This window comes from Arachis stenosperma, chromosome 5, assembly GCF_014773155.1.
Source record: "Arachis stenosperma cultivar V10309 chromosome 5, arast.V10309.gnm1.PFL2, whole genome shotgun sequence".
In the NCBI taxonomy this organism is placed as follows: domain Eukaryota; kingdom Viridiplantae; phylum Streptophyta; class Magnoliopsida; order Fabales; family Fabaceae; genus Arachis; species Arachis stenosperma.
In genome coordinates, this window is record NC_080381.1 from 88125832 (window position 1) to 88148604 (window position 22773).

The following is a 22773-nucleotide window of genomic DNA, read 5'->3' on the forward strand; positions in this document are numbered from 1 at the left end:
TACTTCTTTGTCATTTACACTCCTTGTTCAAACCTTTCAAAAACTCAAAAAGATACTTTTCTCATAACCAATAATAACACACCTCCCTGCAATTCCTTGAGAGACGACCCGATGTTTGAATACTTTGGTTATAAATTTTATTGGGTTTGCTTTAGTGACAAACAAGTTTTTTGTACGAAAGGATTTTTGTTGGTTTAGAAGCTATACTTTCAACAAGAGTTTATTTGTAAAATTCTAGACCACGCAAGAATCTGTTTGTTAGACTCCCTTACTGGCGTTCAACGCCAGGAATGGTGCTTCTATGGGCGTTGAACGCCCAGTAAAGACTTCCTTACTAGCATTCAACTCCAATGCATCCCCTTCATATTTAGCCTCAGCTTCTACAGTGATGGTCTTGTACTCCTCTCTTGTGTTTACTTCAGTGTTACTGGGAAGAGTGTTAGAAGGGGTCTCAAGGATCCTCTTACTCCGCTGACTAACTTGTACCTCCAGATTTCTGATGCAGGACCTAGTTTCTGTTATAAAACTGTGAGTGGTCTTAGAAAGTTCAGAGACTATGGTTACTAAGTCAGAGAGGCTCTTCTTAAAAGTCTCCATCTATTGCTGAGAAGGTGGGAATGGTGGTCTGTTTTTGAACCTATTATGGGTTCTTCCACCTTGATTATTGTTGATGCCTTGCTGAGGCTTCTGTTGATCCTTCCATAAGAAGTTAGGATGATTCCTTCATGAGAAGTTGTAGGTGTTCCCATAGGGTTCTCCCATGTAATTCACCTCTTCCATGGTGAGTTGATTTGGATCATAAGCATCTCCTTCATAGGAGGTGTCTTGAGTGCTACCAGCTGCAGCCTTGCATTCCAATCAAATGTTGAGATCATATTGACTTGTTGAGTCAAGATTTTGTACTAAGTCAATATGGCATTCAGAGTGTCAATCTCTAGAACTCCTTTCTTCTGAGCTACTCCATTGTTCGCAAGGTTTCTTTCAGAAGTGTACATGAATTGGTTGTTTGTAACCATTTCAACGAGTTCCTGTGCCTCTTCAGGCGTTTTCTTCAAGTGGAGTGATCCACCAGTAGAATGATCCAAGGACATCTTGGACATCTCAGATAGATCTTCATAGAAAATAATTAGGATAGTCCATTCTAAGAGCATGTCATGAGGACATCTCCTGATCAGTTGCTTGTATCTTTCCCAAGCTTCATAGAGGGATTCACCATCTTTTTGTCTGAAGATTTGAACTTCCACCCTGAGCTTGCTCATCTTTTGAGGTGGAAAGAACTTGGTCAAGAAAGCTGATAAACGCCATTTTTAGGGTTTAGCTTGTGTTGATTTTAGGGGATTTTATCACCTTTTCTTACATTTATCCAATGAAATAGCATGGTATTTATTATTCTCCTTTATTTGTTCTTATGTGTGAAAACATGCTTTTTAGGCCCTTAAATTGGTGATTTTAAATCACCTTAATTCCATTCGATGCCTTGATGTGTTTGTTGAGTGATCTCAGGTTCATGAGGAAAGTATTGAATGGAAGAAGTGAAGAGAAAAGCATGCATAGTGGAGAATCCATGAAGAGTACTAGCGTTATTTGTTTATAAAGGATTATGGAATATATTGGAATAATAAAGAGTACTAGCGTTACTTGTTGTGCAGTAATGGAGAATATGTTGGAGTTTTGGAGATGCTTTGTCCTTTGAATTTCTACTCTTCCTTGAATTCCTCTTCTCACACGCAGGTTCCTTCCATGGCAAGCTCTTTGTAGGGTGTCACCGTTGTCAGTGGCTACTTCCCATCCTCGCAGTGAAAGCTAATGCACGCACTCTGTCACAGTACGGCCAATCACCGGTTGGTTCCCGCTCCTACTGGAATAGAATCCCTCTTTTGCGTTTGTCACTAACGCCCAGCAGGTTAAAGTTTGAAGCACGTCACAGTCATTCAATCCTGGAATCCTACTCGGAATACCACAGACAAGGTTTAGACTTTCGGATTCTCATGAATGCTGCCATCAATCCGGCTTATACCACGAAGATTCTGTTGGGGAATCTAAGAGATATTCATTCAATCTGATGTAGAACGGGTGGTTGTCAGGCACACGTTCATGGGTTGAGGAAGGTGATGAGTGTCACGGATCATCACCTTCTCCACAGTTAGGCGCGAATAAACATCTTAGATAGGAACAAGCGTGTTTGAATGGAAAACAAAGGAATTGTATTAAATCATTGAGACGCTGCAGAGCTCCTCACCCCCAACAATGGAGTTTAGAGACTCATGCCGTCAAAAGTATGTAATTCAGATCTGAAAATGTCATGAGGTACAAGATAAGTCTGTAAAAGTTGTTTAAATAGTAAACTAGTAACCTAGGTTTACAGAAAAATGAATAAACTAAGATAATTGGTGCAGAAATCCACTTCTGGGGCCCACTTGGTGTGTGCTGGGGCTGAGACTAAAGCTTTCCACGTGTAAGGGCCTTTCTTGGCGTCAAACTTCAGATTATGACGTGTTTTGGGCGTTCAACTCCGGATCATGACGTTTTTTCTGGCGTTTAACTCCAGACAGCAGCATGAACTTGGCGTTTAACGCCAAGTTACGTCGTCAATCTTCGCGCAAAGTATGGACTATTATATATTGCTGGAAAGCCGGATGTCTACTTTCCAACGCCGTTGAGAGCGCGCCAATTGGACTCCTGTAGCTCCAGAAATCCATTTCGAGTGCAGGGAGGTCAGGATCCAACAGCATCAGCAGTCCTTTTCAGCCTAAGTCAGATTTTGCTCAACTCCCTCAATTTCAGCCAGAAAATACCTGAAATCACAGAAAAATACACACACTCATAGTAAAGTCCAGAAATATGATTTTTGCTTAAAACTAATAATATTTAACTAAAAAACTCATTAAAACATGCTAAAATCTACATGAAATTACCCCCAAAAAGCGTACAAAATATCTCTCATACAACACCAAACTTAAACTGTTGCTTGTCCTCAAGCACTAGATAAATAAATAGGTTCTAGCAGAAATTAAGAGTATTAGTATATATTTCAGAGTTTTAGATGAAGTTCAATTTATTAGATGAGCGGGGCTTGTAGCTTTTTGTCTCTGAACAGTTTTGGCATCCCCCTGTATCTTTAAATTTTCAGAATAATTGGCATCCTTAGGAACTCAGAATTCAGATAGTATTATTGACTCTCCTAGTGTAGTATGTTGATTCTTGAACAGTTATTTTATGAGTCTTGGCTGTGGCCCTAAGCACTTTGTTTTCCAGTATTACCACCGGATACTAAATGCCACAGACACATAACTGGGTGGAACCTTTTCAGATTGTGACTCAGCTTTGCTAGAGTCCCCAGTCAGTGGTGTCCAGAGCTCTTAAGCACACTCTTTTGCTTTGGATCACGACTTTAACCACTCAGTCTCAAGCTTTTCACTTGGACCTTCATGACACAAGCACATGGTTAGGGACAGCTTGATTTAGCCGCTTAGGCCTGGATTTTATTTCCTTGGGCCCTCCTATCCATAGATGCTCAAAGCCTTGGATCCTTTTTACCCTTGCCTTTTGGTTTTAAGGCTGCTTGGCTTTTATTCCTTTTGATTGTAATTATATATATATATATATATATATATATATATATATATATATTTTTTGACTGCTTTTTCTTGCTTCAAGAATCAATTTCATGATTTTTCAGATCATCAATATATTTTTCGTGTTCCTCATCCTTTCAGGAGCCAATATTCATCAAATTCAAAATACAATTTATGCACTGTTCAAGCATCATTCAGAGAACAAAAAGTATTGCCACCACATATAATTAATTATAAATTTTATTATTAAGAACTCGAAAAATATAGATACTTCTTTATTCTAAAATAAAATCTACTACTTTATTCATGCCTGATGATGATGAGAAAAAAAACTATAGCTTAATTGGAATAAAATCAAATAGACATACTAATTACTACTAAATATCTCCTAAGGTGAATTTCAAATAAAAAAGCATGCTACTTTGATATTCTGTTCCTTTATTTGATCCATAGCTTCTTGCAATCTGGAAATAGAGGCTTCAAGATGTTCCCAATATTCGAATTGAGGCAGTTCTGGGAGAGCTTCTTGTGCTCTTCTTCCTGGTTGAATCATCTTGTTGCTGTCTGACCATTGATATTCCAGTAATTGGCTTTTCAACTGGGATGTACTCTGTTATTCCCATCTTCACTCCGGCATCTTTGCAGAGCATAGAAATTAAGCTTGGATAGGCCAATCTGGCGTCTTTAGAGTTCCTGTTTGCTACTTTGTATAGCTCACATGAGATCAGTTGATGGACTTCTACCTTTTCCCAACATGATGCAGTGAATCATGACAGCTCTTTTGATGGTTACTTCAGAACGGTTGCTGGTGGGCACGAAATCCAGCCAGCCTCTGGCTACTGGTTTTAGATCCTCCCTTTTTAGTTGAACTGGGTCGCCAGTTGTGCGTAGTCCACTTGGCTCCAGGAACGCATATATTCCAAGATCCTGTCCAATCCTTTATTGACCCTCTCATTCTCCTATTAAAGGAGTCTGGGTCGTCTTTTAGTTGAGGAATCTTGAATATCTCCCTGATCCTGTCAGGATTGGTATGAATGATCTTTCCTCTGACCACAGTTTTATGATCAAAGATAGCAGCTCCAATGATTCTTTGCCTTTCTGTCTGCCATAGATTAGCATAGAACTCTTGAACCATGTTTCTTCCCACTTTTGTTTCAGGATTGGCCAGAATTTCCCAATGCCTGTTTCTGATTTGCTCTGGATCTCCGGATATTCATCTTTCAATCAAATCTGACTTCCGGGATCACTGATCTGTGACTCATTATTTTATAATAATGATCTGAATGTTCTTTAGATAAGAACTTCCCTTGATTCCAAAGTGGCTTTGGAGCGCTTTCTTTCTTGCCCTTTTGGGTGGGTTGTTTTCCTCTTGGGCCATGAATTTGATGATCACGGATATCCACACCAAACTTAGAGCTTTGCTTGTCCTCAAGCAAAAAGAGAAGAAAGAAGAGGGATAGGAGGAGAGCAGATTGGATGATGAGGAGGGCGCCGAACACAAGATATAGGGAGGGGGGGTGGGTTATTTTTCGAAAAATAAGAAAGAGATAAGATAAAAGATATGATTTTAAAAGATATGATTAGAAAAAGATATAATTTTTAAAAGAGAAATATATGAATAAGAATTTAAAAGACAAATCTGAAAAATTTAATTTTGAAAAAGATTTTTTTTTTTTTTTAAAAAAAAGATAATTGAGTTTTGAAAACAAATTTTTAAAAGAGTTTGATTGGATTGAAAATTAATTTGTCCTTTATGGATTAAGATACCTTTGATATTTTGAAAAAGGGATATTAGAAATTAGGATTTTTAGAACTCTAATTTGGGATGAGAGATGATAATTTGAAATATGTTGATGCAAGAAATCATGAATTGAAACATAAAAATTTGGAAAAAATATAAAGAAAAACGAAATTGTACCTCCTCCCATCATCCTGGCGTTAAACGCCCACATGGTGCATGGTTTGGGCGTTTAACGCCTATGTGATGCTTCTCCTGGGCGTTCAACGCCCATGTGATGCATCTTTCTGGCGTTGAACGCCAGGAAGTCCTTCTTTACTGGGCGTTTTTCTAAACGCCCAGAATGCTAGCAGATTGGCGTTAAACGCCCAGAAGGTGCATCTTTCTGGCGTTTAACGCCCAGAAGATGCTCCTTTCTGGCGTTTAACGCCCAGAAGGCTACCCTTACTGGCGTTAAACGCCCAGTGGGTGCTTCTTTTGGGCGTTTAACGCCCAAAGTGTTTCTTACTGGCTTTTTCATGCCAGTGAACTTCCAAATTTCTCTGTAACTCTTGGGACTTCAGTTAATTTGTTATTTCACCTTTGAAGATACTTAGACCTAAACCTGTAAAGAAAGAAAATTTATTTAATTAGTAATTAAACTTTGTATATGGCTGGGTTGCCTCCCAGCAAGCGCTTCTTTAATGTCATTAGCTGGACTATCACTGATTCTTCAATTAAGTCTCAGTCTTGAGCATTCTTGCTCAAAATTGCCTTCAAGATAATGTTTAACTCTTTGTCCATTGACAATGAACTTTTTGTTAGAGTCATTATCTTGAAGCTCTATGTAGCCATATGGTGATACACTTGTAATTACATATGGACCTCTCCACCGGGATTTTAATTTCCCGGGGAATAATTTGAGCCTAGAGTTAAATAGCAGAACTTTCTGCCCTGGTTTAAAGACTCTGGATGACAATTTCTTATCATGCCATTTTTTTGCTTTTTCCTTGTAAATTTTTGCATTTTCAAAAGCATTGAGTCTAAACTCTTCTAGCTCATTTAACTGGAGCAATCGTTTTTCTCCAGCTAATTTGGCATCAAGGTTCAGGAATCTGGTTGCCCAGTAGGCCTTGTGTTCCAGTTCCACTGGCAAGTGACACGCCTTTCCATACACAAGCTGGTATGGAGAGGTCCCTATAGGGGTCTTAAATGCTGTTCTGTATGCCCACAGAGCATCATCCAAGCTTCTTGCCCAATCCTTTCTGCGGTTAATTACAGTCCGTTCCAGGATTCTTTTAAGTTCTCTATTTGAGACTTCTGCCTGCCCATTAGTCTGTGGGTGATATGGAGTAGCCACCCTGTGGTTGACTCCATAACGGACTAGAGCAGAGTAGAGCTGCTTATTACAGAAATGAGTACCCCCATCACTGATTAACACTCTGGGGATACCAAATCTGCTGAAGATATGTTTCTGGAGGAATTTTAACACTGTTTAGTGTCATTAGTGGGTGTTGCAATAGCCTCCACCCATTTGGATACATAATCCACTGCCACCAGAATATAGGTGTTTGAGTATGATGGTGGGAAAGGTCCCATGAAGTCAATACCCCATACATCAAACAACTCAATTTCCAAGATTCCTTGTTGAGGCATAGCATAACTGTGGGGCAGGTTGCCTGATCTCTGGCAACTATCACAGTTAAGCACAAATGCTCGGGAATCTTTATAGAGAGTAGGCCAGTAGAAGCCACTCTGGAGGACTCTTGTGGCTGTTCGTTCACTTCCAAAATGTCCTCCATACTGTGATCCATGGCAATGCCAAAGGATCTTCTGTGCTTCTTCTTTAGGCACACATCTACGGATTACTCCGTCTGCACATCTCTTAAAGAGATATGGTTCATCCCAGAGATAGTATTTTGCATCTGTGATTAATTTCTTTGATTGCACCTTACTGTACTCCTTGGGTATGAATCTCACTGCCTTGTAGTTTGCAATGTCTGCAAACCATGGCACTTCCTGGACGGCTAGTAATTGCTCATCCGGAAAGGTTTCAGAAATTTCAGTGAGAGGAGGGACGCCCCTTCCAATGGTTCTATTCGGGACAGGTGATCTGCTACTTGATTTTCTGTCCCTTTTCTGTCTCTTATTTCTATATCAAACTCTTGCAGAAGCAGCACCCATCTGATGAGTCTGGGTTTTGAATCTTGCTTTGTGAGTAGATATTTAAGAGCAGCATGATCAGTGTACACAATCACTTTTGATCCTACTAAGTAGGATCTGAATTTGTCAATGGCGTAAACCACTGCAAGTAGCTCTTTTTCTGTGGTTGTGTAATTCTTCTGTGCATCATTTAGCACACGGCTGGCATAGTAAATGACATGCAGAAGCTTTTCATGCCTTTGCCCCAACACTGCACCAATGGCATGGTCACTGGCATCACACATTAGTTCAAATGGTAATGTCCAGTCTGGTGCAAAGATGATTGGTGCTGTGACCAATTTAGCTTTCAGAGTTTCAAATGCCTGCAGACACTCCTCATCAAAGATAAATGGCATGTCTGCAGCTAGCAGGTTGCTCAGAGGTTTGGTGATTTTTGAAAAATCCTTTATAAACCTCCTATAAAACCCTGCATGTCCCAGAAAACTTCTGATTGCCTTAACATTAGCAGGTGGTGGTAATTTTTCAATTACTTCTACCTTAGCTTGGTCCACCTCTATCCCCTTGTTCGAAATTTTGTGCCCAAGGACAATTCCTTCAGTCACCATAAAGTGACATTTTCCCAGTTTAAAACCAGGTTAGTCTCTTGGCATCTTTTCAGAACAAGTGCTAAATGGTTAAGGCAGGAGCTGAATGAGTCTCCAAATACTGAAAAGTCATCCATGAAGACTTCCAGGAATTTTTCCACCATATCAGAGAAAATTGAGAGCATGCACCTCTGAAAGGTTGCAGGTGCATTGCATAAGCCAAATGGCATCCTTCTGTATGCAAATACTCCAGAAGGGCATGTGAAAGCCGTTTTCTCTTGATCCTGGGGATCTACTGCAATTTGATTATAACCTGAATATCCATCCAGAAAGCAGTAGTATTCATGACCTGCTAGTCTTTCTAGCATCTGGTCTATGAATGGTAAAGGAAAATGATCCTTTCTGGTGGCTGTATTGAGCCTTCTATAATCAATACACATACGCCACCCTGTAACTGTCCTTGTAGGAACCAGTTCATTTTTTTCATTGTGAACTACTGTCATGCCTCCTTTCTTAGGGACAACTTGGACAGGCTCACCCAGGGGCTGTCAGAAATAGGATAAATAATCCCAGCCTCTAGTAATTTAGTGACCTCTTTCTGCACCACTTCTTTCATAGCTGGATTCAGCCGCCTTTGTGGTTGAACCACTGGCTTGGCGTCATCTTCCAACAAGATTTTGTGCATGCACCTGGCTGGGCTAATGCCCTTAAGATCACTAATGGACCACCCAAGAGCTGTCTTGTGCGTCCTTAGCACTTGAATTAGTGCTTCCTCTTCCTGTGGCTCCAAGGTAGAGCTTATAATTACAGGAAAGGTTTCACCTTCTCCCAGAAATGCATATTTCAGGGATGGTGGTAATGGTTTGAGCTCGGGTTTTGGAGGTTTCTCCTCTTCCTGAGGGATTTTCAGAGGTTCTATTATCTTCTCTGACTCCTCCAAATCAGGCTGAACATCTTTAAAGATGTCCTCTAGCTCTGATTCGAGACTCTCAGCCATATTGACCTCTCTTACCAGAGAATCAATCATGTCAACACTCATGCAGTCATTTGGGGTGTCTGGATGTTGCATGGCTTTGACCACATTCAACTTGAATTCCTCCTCATTGACTCTCAAGGTTACTTCCCCTTTTTGGACATCAATGAGGGTTCGGCCAGTTGCTAGGAAAGGTCTTCCTAGAATGAGAGTTGCACTCTTGTGCTCCTCCATTTCCAGCACCACAAAGTCAGTAGGAAAGGCAAATGGCCCAACCTTGACAATCATGTCTTCAATCACGCCTGATGGGTATTTAATGGAGCCATCAGCAAGTTGAAGACATATCCTGGTTGGTTTGATTTCTTCAGTTAAACCAAGCTTTCTGATAGTAGATGCAGGTATTAGGTTGATACTTGCCCCAAGGTCACATAAAGCTTGCTTGGTGCAATTACCTTCTAATGTGCATGGTATCATAAAGCTCCCAGGATCTTTAAGCTTCTCAGGTAAGCTTTTTAGAATGACTGCACTGTATTCTTCAGTGAGGTAAACCTTTTCAGTCTCCCTCCAATCCTTCTTATGACTTAAGATCTCTTTCATGAACTTAGCATAAGAGGGTATTTGCTCAAGTGCTTCTGCAAACGGAATCTTTATTTCAAGAGTCCTGAGATAGTCTGCAAAGCGGGCAAATTGCTTATCTTGTTCCGCTTGGCGGAGTTTTTGAGGATAAGGCATTTTGGCTCTGTATTCCTCAACCTTAGTTGCTGCAGGTTTATTACCTACAGAAGTGGGTTGGGAAGCCTTGTTATCAGCACTTGTATGTGACTGATTCCCTACTGGCATTTGAATGCCAGAGGTAGGAGCTGGAGTGGCGTTAGACGCCACTTCCTTGCTTGTTACTGGCGTTTGAACGCCAGAACCATGCTCCTTTTGGGCGTTCAACGCCAGATTCAAGCTTGTTTCTGGCGTTGAACGCCAGGAATCAGCATGGTCTGGGCGTTCAGCGCTAGCTTTATCCCTTTCTGGGCTCTGCTTGTCCTCAGAGGGATTTTGATTAGCTATTCGTTCATGTCCTTGCTTCTTGCTGCTTTGAAGTGAGGTATTTAATGTTTTTCCACTTCTTAATTGAACTGCTTGGCATTCTTCTACTATTTGTTTTGACAGTCGTTTTTCTCTTTGCTTTAATTGCACTTCCATGTTCCTGTTTGCCATTCTTGTTTCCTGTAATATCTCCTTGAATTCGGCTAGCTGCTGAGTTAGAAAGTCTAATTGCTGATTAAATTCATTAGCCTGATCCACAGGGCTGAGTTCTGCAGTTACTGTTTTAGCTTCTCCTTTCATGGAAGATTCACTGCTTAGATACATATGTTGATTTCTGGCAACTGTATCAATAAGCTCTTGAGCTTCTTCAATTGTTTTTCTCATGTGTATAGATCCACCAGCTGAGTGGTCTAGAGAAATCTGAGCTTTTTCTGTAAGCCCATAGTAGAAGATGTCTAATTGCACCCATTCTGAAAACATTTCAGAGGGGCATTTTCTTAGCATCTCTCTGTATCTCTCCCAAGCATCATAAAGGGATTCATTATCTCCTTGTTTGAAGCCTTGGATGTTTAGCCTTAGCTGTGTCATCCGTTTGGGAGGGAAATAGTGATTCAGGAATTTTTCTGACAGCTGTTTCCATGTTTTTATGCTGTTCTTAGGCTGGTTATTTAACCACCTCTTAGCTTGATCTTTTACAGCAAATGGAAACAGTAGTAATCTGTAGATATCCTGATCCACTTCCTTATCATGTACTGTATCAGCAATTTGCAGAAATTGTGCCAGAAACTCTGTAGGTTCTTCATGTGAAAGACCAGAATACTGGCAGTTTTGCTGCACCATGATAATGAGCTGAGGATTCAGCTCAAAGCTACTAACTCCAATGGAGGGTATACAGATACTACTCCCATATGAAGCAGTAGTGGGGTTGGCATATGACCCCAGAGTCCTCTTGGACTGTTCATTCCTACTTGCTTCCATGATTGAATACAAGTTGAGAATTTATAGTTTGAAATATAGTGATGGAATAAATAAAAATGGAATAAAATAAAAAGAAGAAGAAAATCGAAAAAGTAGTTGGAAAATATAAATTTTTTTTTTTTTTGAATTTTGAATTTTATGATGAAAGAGAAAAACACACAAAAGACACAAGACTTAAAATTTTTAGATCTAATGCTCCTTATTTTTCGAAAATTTTTGGAGGGAAAACACCAAGGAACACCAAACTTAAAAATTTTAAGATCAAGACACAAGAAAAACTCAAGAACACTTTGAAGATTCACAAGAACACCAAGAACACAAGAAAGAACACCAAACTTAAAATTTTTAGAAAACCAAGACAAATTTTCGCAAATTATATTAAAATTAACAAGAAAACACCAAACTTAAAGTTTGGCACAGATTAAACCAAGAAAAATTATTTTTGAAAAAGATTTTCAAAAGAACTGGTGCCCAATTGCCAAGAACATAAGCCAACACTATAACCAACTGAATTAAAAATGTAATGTATTTTAAAGATGTATTATTTTTATGGATAAACTAAATTTTTGAAAACTAATGTTTTGAAAAAGCACAAGAAAAACAAGAAAAGACACAGAACAAGAAAAACTCAAGATCAACAAGAAAAATAAGCAAGAACAACTTGAAGATCAATGAAGAACAAAGAACACAAGTCAAAAATTTTAAAAGAAAATATCAGATATGCAATTGACACCAAACTTAGAACAAGACACTAAACTCACGAAAATTTAACAATTAATCAAGAAAAATAATATTTTTGAAAATTTTTTTTTTTTTTTTGAAAATAAACTATCCTATCAAGATTTAATGACTCTATAACAATAAAAAAAATAAAAATAAAAATAAATTATTCCTAATCTAAGAAATAAAATAAGCCTTCAATTGTCCAAACTCAATAATCCCCGGCAACGGCGCCAAAAACTTGGTGGACGAAATTGTATCTCTTTATAGAATATGATAATAGAATATGGTCCAAGATCAACTTCGTTCAACTGACCAGCAAGTGTACTGGGTCGTCCAAGTAATACCTTACGTGAGTAAGGGTCGAATCCACAGAGATTATTGGTTTGAAGCAATCAATGTTTATTTTATTTGTCTTAGTCAGGATTTCAAGAAAATTGTTTGGGCTACTTGAACAACAGAGTTATTTGTTTATAAAGGATTATGGAATATATTGGAATAATAAAGAGTACTAGCGTTACTTGTTGTGCAGTAATGGAGAATATGTTGGAGTTTTGGAGATGCTTTGTCCTTTGAATTTCTACTCTTCCTTGAATTCCTCTTCTCACACGCAGGTTCCTTCCATGGCAAGCTCTTTGTAGGGTGTCACCGTTGTCAGTGGCTACTTCCCATCCTCGCAGTGAAAGCTAATGCACGCACTCTGTCACAGTACGGCCAATCACCGGTTGGTTCCCGCTCCTACTGGAATAGAATCCCTCTTTTGCGTTTGTCACTAACGCTCAGCAGGTTAAAGTTTGAAGCACGTCACAGTCATTCAATCCTGGAATCCTACTCGGAATACCACAGACAAGGTTTAGACTTTCCGGATTCTCATGAATGCTGCCATCAATCCGGCTTATACCACGAAGATTCTGTTGGGGAATCTAAGAGATATTCATTCAATCTGATGTAGAACGGAGGTGGTTGTCAGGCACACGTTCATGGGTTGAGGAAGGTGATGAGTGTCACGGATCATCACCTTCTCCACAGTTAGGCGCGAATAAACATCTTAGATAGGAACAAGCGTGTTTGAATGGAAAACAAAGGAATTGTATTAAATCATTGAGACGCTGCAGAGCTCCTCACCCCCAACAATGGAGTTTAGAGACTCATGCCGTCAAAAGTATGTAATTCAGATCTGAAAATGTCATGAGGTACAAGATAAGTCTGTAAAAGTTGTTTAAATAGTAAACTAGTAACCTAGGTTTACAGAAAAATGAATAAACTAAGATAATTGGTGCAGAAATCCACTTCTGGGGCCCACTTGGTGTGTGCTGGGGCTGAGACTAAAGCTTTCCACGTGTAAGGGCCTTTCTTGGCGTCAAACTTCAGATTATGACGTGTTTTGGGCGTTCAACTCCGGATCATGACGTTTTTCTGGCGTTTAACTCCAGACAGCAGCATGAACTTGGCGTTTAACGCCAAGTTACGTCGTCAATCTTCGCGCAAAGTATGGACTATTATATATTGCTGGAAAGCCCTGGATGTCTACTTTCCAACGCCGTTGAGAGCGCGCCAATTGGACTCCTGTAGCTCCAGAAAATCCGTTTCGAGTGCAAGGAGGTCAGGATCCAACAGCATCAGCAGTCCTTTTTCAGCCTAAGTCAGATTTTTGCTCAACTCCCTCAATTTCAGCCAGAAAATACCTGAAATCACAGAAAAATACACACACTCATAGTAAAGTCCAGAAATATGATTTTTGCTTAAAAACTAATAATATTTAACTAAAAACTCATTAAAACATGCTAAAATCTACATGAAATTACCCCCAAAAAGCGTACAAAATATCCGCTCATCAACGCTCCTGCGCGGATTAAGAAAATCTCCATGGGCACGCACGTGCGCTGTGCGCGTACGCGCCGAAAGCCGCATGTGACTCTTTTAATAAAACTCGTGCCTGGTGATTTTGGAGGGTTTCTGACTCCATTTGGAGCTGATTTTTTGGCGGGAAAAGATAAAAAGGAACCAAGATTGAAGGAAAGAGTGGGATTCACTCATCTTGGATCATACACTACACATTAGATCTAGTTTTAGTTTAGTTTTTTAGAGAGAGAAGCTCTCATTTCTCTCTAGAATTAGGATTAGGATTAGGTTTAATTCCTCCTTAGGTCTAGGTTTAATTCATGCTTTGATTCACTTCTTCTTTATCAATTCTTGCTCCTCTACTCTTCCTCTATCTAGTTTTGTACTTTGATTCTTGTAGTTCTCATACTTTCTTGTGAATCTACTTTTGTTCTTTTATTTTCCTTTTAATGCAATTTGAAGTAATTCATGTCAATTGTGAGTTTCTTGATTGTTGTTGTTAATTCCTTGCATTCAATTATTGTTAGAATTCATTCTTGTTGTTGAATTACTATGGTTTTCTTTTGTGCCTTCTAAATGTTTGATGAAATGCTTGGAAGGGTTTTAGAGTAGAATTTTATGTTCTTGGCTTGGGAAGGTAACATAGGAATTCTTGAGTTGCTAATGTCCACGTAATTGATGATTGATAGACATTAACTCTAGTTCTCACTAATTCAATTAGTGGAAAGCTAGGACTTATAGACTTGGATTGATATAGCTCACTTGACTTTCCTTTACTATTAGTTAGAGGATGACTTAGTGGGATTGATCCTTGCAATTATCATGTTATGGTTAGTAATAAGGATAGAGATCGTTGATCACCACTCCTTGCCAAGATCGCTTTGTTATTAGAACTTCATTGTCATTTACTTTTCTTGTTTCTCACCTCAAAACTCCAAAATATACGAGCTCATAACCGATAACAAGAACACTACCTTGCAAGTCCTTTGAGAGACGACCGAGGTTTAAATACTTTGGTTTATAGATTTTAGGGGGTTTATACTTGTGACAAATAAATTTTTGTATGAAAGGATTATTGTTGGTTTAGAAACTATACTTTACAACGAGATTTGATCAGCGAAATCCTAAGCAGTCAAAAATCCAATCATCAGGTATGAATTTGAAGTCATTGAAGACAACTCCACACCAAAAGACATTGGTGACATTGTTGAAGACTCTTCCAAGGGGTGTGAAGTTGAGGTTGAAGTGAACTTCACACAACCTCCAAAATTTGATTCGATTGATGATGATGAGGAATTGGAAGAGGTTAACAAGCAAGGAGAAGTTGAAAAAAGTTGTCAAGAGGTGGAGATAATAAAAAAAGTGCACACGGGGGTGGAAGTTGTAAGATTATTGAAAACACCTCGCCCCAATCCATTAGCATCTATTCCTTCATTCAAATGGGTGAGTCCCTCATCCTTAAGCTTTATGATTCCCCTTGAATATGGTTTGCTTGAGACGGATGGCCAACTTAAAAAAATTTGTGGATTAAAGAGCAAAAGGGAGATGTGTAGTGGTTGGAAACATCACTCTAGGTTCATGATGGTTGGATGTTCAAGGTTTGATTGTAAGGTTTGGTGTAGAACTAGATTGCTTGGGTCTAAGAAGATGTTTGGGTGCTCAATTGAGAATTCTAAGAATTTACCACCCGGAGGAAATTACCTAGATCAAATTGAAAACGACTGTCAAAACAAAGTGTGGGATCCCAGATCGCACAAGGAGAATCAACTTTGGGAGCTCATGGGTTGTGAAGAACTCCATCAAAGCTTGGAATTGTTGATTTTGAATGACCAAGCATTGGTGGATGTTCAAGGATGGATTCAAGCACAAGCCACCTTAATGAGGAGCACCCCATAAGTCCAACTTAAGGGCAATAAATAAAAGTGCTAGGTGGGAGACACCCCACCATGGTAAACTCTTTTCATTTTTCTCTTTTGTAAATATTGGTAGAAATTAGTTTGATTTCATGTTTTATTTAGTCTGTTGAGTTTATTTGGTAGTTTAGCATGTTAAATAAGGTTTCATGGTGTTTTGGTAGCTGTCTGGAGGTTTGGAATGCTTGGTTTGGTGCAAGAACCTATAAAAATTTTGAAAAATAGAGCACCAAACCATGCATACACATGCCCCATGCGTACGCATGACCCAAGCTTTTCGGCCAATCCACGCACATGCGTGACCCACGCGTACACGTGGTTCCAGAAGTTTAACCCCTCCATACAGAAACCTGAGAGTTATGCGAGTGGCGTGCTGGCTGTGTGCTTCTAGCACAAACCAACCCACGCGTACGCGTGACCCCACGCGTATGCGTCACTCTTCTAAATAATCCACCCCACAAACGCGTGACCCACGTGTACGCGTCAATGCTATTTTGCCCTTCCACGCTTATGCGTCGCTTGACGTGCGCGCGTGGATTTCCCTGTTCCATACACCTTCTTTTCTTCTCTTTCCATTTCTTTCCTTCTTCTCTCTTCTTTTCTTTTCTTTTCCCCCTTCAACTATCATCCAACACTACCAAATACCATCTGTCACCATTTCTCTTAGTTAGTTCTTTAGTTAGTTAGATTTTCATTTAATTTTCTGTTTTTCATTATAAGTGTTGGATTATTAATATTGTTTACTATTAATTGCTGCTTAGTACTAAATAGGATGTTACTTTAACATCATTGTTGCTAATTCCCTTGTTGAATTTTATTATTGAGGTTATATTTTGCTACTTGGTTTTGAGTTTCTTTGTTGAACACTTTTTGAATTGCATGTTGTAGCTAGCCAACATGTGATTTGAATCCTTTTTTTTATTAGGCAATTTCTTGATAGATGTTGAGCATTTATCTTAATGCATTGTGTTTCTTTATCATATGCATCCATATATTGTGCTTAACCTTGAATACTTTCATGCTTTTTCATCGCTTGTTTGGTTGTCTTAACCTACAAGTTTAGACCATCTCAAGAATACTAGAATGAGTGAAGTGCATTCTTCTTTTGTGTAAATTGTGGCAAAGCTTTTTATGCTAGTATGCGTGTGTTCTAAATCACGCGTAATTTAGAACTCACACACTTATTTTTCCCCAATGTCACAATAATTCACTCACTTCTTTCTAGTTTTTATTACCTCACTCCAATAATTTAGGCTTCCTCACTTTTGCATTCACTATTCTCACCATCCTGTCTTTTATTTTTAGGATGTTTTGTCATAAGCAACAACGGAAGCGGGAAGAAAGAACTTGTAGTAACCGGTTGACCTACCAGCTGAAGGTAGCAACTCAGAAGTCGCCGTACCCCCTTGCTCATCTTAGAATGCACCGAGGATGGGGTAAACTTTTAAGTGTGGGGAGGTCGTCCGACCAGCCGGCATTTTTGGGTGACAAGTTTCTAATCCCAACACTTTTGCATTTCATTTTGTGTTTTAGGTCTTTTAGGAGTTTTTTTAGTTGCATATATATAATAAGCTTAGTTAGAATAATAAAATTTTCCAAGAAAAACATTCTTAATAGGGCGTTGACTGGTGCACGAAATTGTGATCACTACTTTTCACAACTCAAATAATCCCTAGTAATGGCCCCAAATACTTGGTGCTCAATACCATGGCATAAACACAACTTCGCACAACTAACCAGCAAGTGTACTGGGTCGTCCAAGTAATAAACCTTACGCGAGTAAGGGTCGATCCCACGGAGATTGTTGGTATGAAGCAAGCTATGGTCACCTTGTAAATCTCAATCAGGCAGACTCAAATGGTTATGGATGATGTATGAATAAAACATAAAGATAGAGATAGAGATACTTATGCAATTCATTGGTGAGAACTTCAGATAAGCGAATGGAGATGCTTTGTCCCTTCCGTCTCTCTGCTTTCCTACTGTCTTCATCCAATCCTTCTTACTCCTTTCCATGGCAAGCTGTATGTAGGGTTTCACCGTTGTTAGTGGCTACCTCCCATCCTCTCAGTGGAAATGTTCAACGCACCCTGTCACGGCACGGCTATCCAGCTGTCGGTTCTCGATCATGTCGGAATAGAATCCAGTGATTCTTTTGCATCTGTCACTAACGCCCCACAATCGCGAGTTTGAAGCTCGTCACAGTCATTCAATCATTGAATCCTACTCAGAATACCACAGACAAGGTTTAGACCTTCCGGATTCTCTTGAATGCCACCATCAATTCTAGCTTATACCACGAAGACTCTGATCTCACGGAATGGCTGGCTTGTTTGTCAGGCGAGCGGCAACCATGCGTCGTGTATCAGGAATCCAAGAGATATCCACCCAATCTAAGGTAGAACGGAGGTGGTTGTCAGTCACACGTTCATAGGTGAGAATGATGATGAGTGTCACAGATCATCACATTCATCAAGTTGAAGAACAAGTGATATCTTGGAACAAGAACAAGCTGAATTGAATAGAAGAACAATAGTAATTGCATTAATACTCGAGGTACAGCAGAGCTCCACACCTTAATCTATGGTGTGTAGAAACTCCACCGTTGAAAATACATAAGAACAAGGTCTAGGCATGGCCATGAGGCCAGCCCCATGATCTAAGATAGCATAAGACTAAAGATAGCTACCAAGATGAAAATACAATAGTAAAAGGTCCTACTTATAGGGAACTAGTAGCTTAAGAATTACAAAGATGAGTAAAAGACATAAAAATCCACTTCCAGGCCCACTTGGTGTGTGTTTGGGCTGAGCATTGAAGCATTTTCGTGTAGAGACTCTTCTTGGAGTTAAACGCCAGCTTTTGTGCCAGTTTGGGCGTTTAACTCCCATTCTTGTGCCAGTTCCGGCGTTAAACGCCGGGCAGTTTTGAGCTGATTTGGAACGCCGGTTTGGGCCATCAAATCTCGGGCAAAGTATGGACTATTATACATTGCTGGAAAGCCCAGGATGTCTATTTTCCAACGCCGTTAAGAGCGTGCCAATTGGGCTTCTGTAGCTCCAGAAAATCTACTTCGAGTGCAAGGAGGTCAGAATCCAACAGCATCTGCAGTCCTTTTAGTCTCTGAATCAGATTTTTGCTCAGATCCCTCAATTTCAGCCAGAAAATACCTGAAATCACAGAAAAACACACAAACTCATAGTAAAGTCCAGAAAAGTGAATTTTAACTTAAAACTAATAAAAATATACTAAAAACTAACTAAAACATACTAAAAACATACTAAAAACAATGCCAAAAAGCGTACAAATTATCCGCTCATCACAACACCAAACTTAAATTGTTGCTTGTCCCCAAGCAACTGTAAATCAAATAAGATAAAGAGAAGAGAATATGCAATGAATTCCAAAAACATCTATGAAGATCAGTATTAATTAGATGAGCGGGGCTTTTAGCTTTTTGCCTCTGAACAGTTTTGGCATCTCACTCTATCCTTTGAAATTCAGAATGATTGGCTTCTTTAGGAACTCAGAATATAGATAGTGTTATTGATTCTCCTAGTTAAGTATGATGATTCTTGAACACAGCTACTTTATGAGTCTTGGCCGTGGCCCAAAGCACTCTGTCTTCCAGTATTACCACCGGATACATACATGCCACAGACACATAATTGGGTGAACCTTTTCAGATTGTGACTCAGCTTTGCTAGAGTCCCCAATTAGAGGTGTCCAGGGTTCTTAAGCACACTCTTTTTGCCTTGGATCACAACTTTATTTCTTTCTTTTTTCTTTTTCTCCCTTTTCTTTTTTTTTTTCATTTTTTTTCTCTTTTTTTTTCGCTTCTTTTTTTTTTTGTATTCACTGCTTTTTCTTGCTTCAAGAATCATTTTTATGATTTTTCAGATCCTCAGTAACATGTCTCCTTTTTCATCATTCTTTCAAGAGCCAACAATTTTAACATTCATGAACAACAAATTCAAAAGACATATGCACTGTTCAAGCATACATTCAGAAAACAAAAGTATTGCCACCACATCAAAATAATTAATCTGTTATAAAATCTGAAATTCATGCAATTCTTCTCTTTTTTCAATTAAGAACATTTTTCTTTATTTAAGAAAGGTGATGGATTCATAGGACATTCATAACTTTAAGGCATAGACACTAAGACACTAATGATCATGAGACATAAACATAGATAAACACAGGCATAAATTTTCGAAAAACAGGAAAGTAAAGAACAAGGAGATTAAAGAACGGGTCCACCTTAGTGATGGCGGCTTGTTCTTCCTCTTGAAGATCTTATGGAGTGCTTGAGCTCCTCAATGTCTCTTCCTTGTCTTTGTTGCTCCTCTCTCATGATTCTTTGATCTTCTCTAATTTCATGGAGGAGGATGGAATATTCTTGGTGCTCCACCCTTAGTTATCCCATGTTGGAACTCAATTCTCCTAGGGAGGTGTTGATTTGCTCCCAATAGTTTTGTGGAGGAAAGTGCATCCCTTGAGGCATCTCAGGGATTTCATGATGAGTGGGATCTCTTGTTTGCTCCATCTTTTTCTTAGTGATGGGCTTGTCCTCATCAATGAGGATGTCTCCTTCTATGTCAACTCCAACTGAATAACAAAGGTGACAAATGAGATGAGGAAAGGCTAACCTTGCCAAGGTCAAGGGCTTGTCCGCCACCTTATAGAGTTCTTGGGCTATAACCTCATGAACTTCCACTTCCTCTCCAATCATGATACTATGAATCATGATGGCCCGGTCTATAGTAACTTTGGACTGGTTGCTAGTGGGAATGATTGAGCGTTGGATAAACTCCAACCATCCCCTAGCCACGGGCTTGAGGTCATGCCTTCTCAGTTGAACCGGCTTCCCTCTTGAATCTCTCTTCCATTGGGCGCCCTCTTCACAAATGTCTGTGAGGACTTGGTCCAACCTTTGATCAAAGTTGACCCTTCTAGTGTAAGGGTGTTCATCTCCTTGCATCATGGGCAAGTTGAATGCCAACCTTACATTTTCCGGACTAAAATCTAAGTATTTCCCCCGAACCATTGTAAGCCAATTCTTTGGGTCCGGGTTTACACTTTGATCATGGTTCTTGGTGATCCATGCATTGGCATAGAACTCTTGAACCATTAAGATTCCGACTTGTTGAATGGGGTTGGTAAGAACTTCCCAACCTCTTCTTCTAATCTCATGTCGGATCTCCGGATATTCACTCTTTTTGAGTTTGAAAGGGACCTCGGGGATCACTTTCTTCAAGGCCATAACTTCATAGAAGTGGTCTTGATGCACCCTTGAGATGAATCTCTCCATCTCCCATGACTCGGAGGTGGAAGCTTTTTCCTTCCCTTTCCTCTTTCTAGAGGTTTCTCCGGCCTTAGGTGCCATAAATGGTTATGAAAAAGCAAAAAGTAATGCTTTTACCACACCAAACTTAAAAGGTTTGCTCGTCCTCGAGAAAAAGAAGAAAGAAGAGAGTAGAAAAAGAAGAAATAGAGGAGATGGAGATGGCTTTGTGGTTCGGCCAAAGGGTAGAAGTAGTGTCTAGGTTGTGTGAAAATGAAGGAGTGAAGATGAGTTTATATAGGGGTGGAGAGAGGGGTAGGGTTCTGTCATGTAAGGGTGGGTTTGGGAGGGAAAGTGTTTTGAATTTTGAATGGTAAGGTAGGTGGGGTTTTATGAAGGATGGATGTGAGTGGTGAAGAGAAAGATGGGATTTGATAGGTGAAGGGTTTTTTTGGGGAAGAGGTGTTGAGGTGATTGGTGAATGGGTGAAGAAGAAAAGAGAGGGTGGTAGGGTAGGTGGGGATCCTGTGGGGTCCACAGATCCTGAGGTGTCAAGAAAAAGTCATCCTTGCACCAAGTGGCGAGCAAAATTGCTCTATGTGCCAATTCTGGCGTTAAACGCCGGGATGATGCCCATTTCTGGCGTTTAACACCAGCTTCTTGCCCTTTTCTGGCGTTTAACGCCAGTCTGGTGCCCCTTTCTGGCGTTAAACGCCCAGAATGGTGCCAGACTGGGCGTTAAACGCCCATTTGCTGCCCTTACTGGCGTTTAAACGCCAGCAAGGCCTTCCTCCAGGGTGTGCTATTTTTCTTTCTGTTTTTCATTCTGTTTCTGCTTTTTCAATTGATTTTGTGACTTCCCGTGATCATCAACCTATAAAAATCATAAAATAACAAAAGAAATAGATAAAATATAGCATTGGGTTGCCTCCCAACAAGCGCTTCTTTAATGTCAGTAGCTTGACAGTGGGCTCTCAATGAGCCTCACAGATACTCAGAGCAATGTTGAAACCTCCCAACACCAAACTTAGAGTTTGAATGTGGGGGTTCAACACCAAACTTAGAATTTGGTTGTGGCCTCCCAACACCAAACTTAGAGTTTGGCTGTGGGGGTTCTGTTTGACTTTGTTTTGAGAGAAGCTCTTCATGCTTCCTCTCCATGGTGACAGAGGGATATCCTTGAGCCTTAAACACAAGGGATTCTTCATTCACTTGAATGATCAATTCTCCTCTGTCAACATCAATCACAGCCTTTGTTGTGGCTAGGAAGGGTCTGCCAAGGATGATGGATTTATCTATGCACTTTCCAGTCTCTAGGACTATGAAATCAACAGGGATGTAATGGTCTTCAATCTTTACCAGAACATCCTCTACAAGTCCATAAGCTTGTTTTCTTGAATTGTCTGCCATCTCTAGTGAGATTCTTGCAGCTTGCACCTCAAAGATCCCTAGCTTCTCCATTACAGAGAGAGGCATGAGGTTTACACTTGACCCTAAGTCACACAGAGCCTTTTTAAAGGTCATGGTGCCTATGGTACAAGGTATTGAAAACTTCCCAGGATCTTGTCTCTTTTGAGGTAATCTCTGCCTAGACAAGTCATCCAGTTCTTTGGTGAGCAAAGGAGGTTCCTCCTCCCAAGTCTCATTTCCAAATAACTTGTCATTTAGCTTCATGATTGCTCCAAGGTATTTAGCAACTTGCTCTTTAGTGACATAATCATCCTCTTCAGAGGAAGAATACTCATCATAGCTCATGAATGGCAGAAGTAAATCCATTGGAATCTCTATGGTCTCAGTGTGAGCCTCAGATTCCCATGGTTCCTTATTGGGGAACTCATTGGAGGCCAGTGGACGTCCATTGAGGTCTTCCTCAATGGCGTTCACTGCCTCTCCCTCCTCTCCAAATTCGGCCATGTTGATGGCCTTGCACTCTCCGTTTGGATTTTCCTCTGTATTGCTTGGAAGAGTACTAGGAGGGAGTTC

At 39.9% G+C, this 22773-nt stretch overlaps 1 non-coding gene across 1 annotated transcript; it reads left to right on the top strand.

Moving 5' to 3' along the window:
- Window positions 1–1149: 1149 nt before the first annotated feature.
- LOC130983741 (small nucleolar RNA R71) lies at window positions 1150–1253 on the top strand. The gene has a single exon (XR_009087719.1). It is a non-coding gene; the product is annotated as a small nucleolar RNA R71 (small nucleolar RNA).
- The last annotated feature ends 21520 nt before the right edge of the window (window positions 1254–22773 follow it).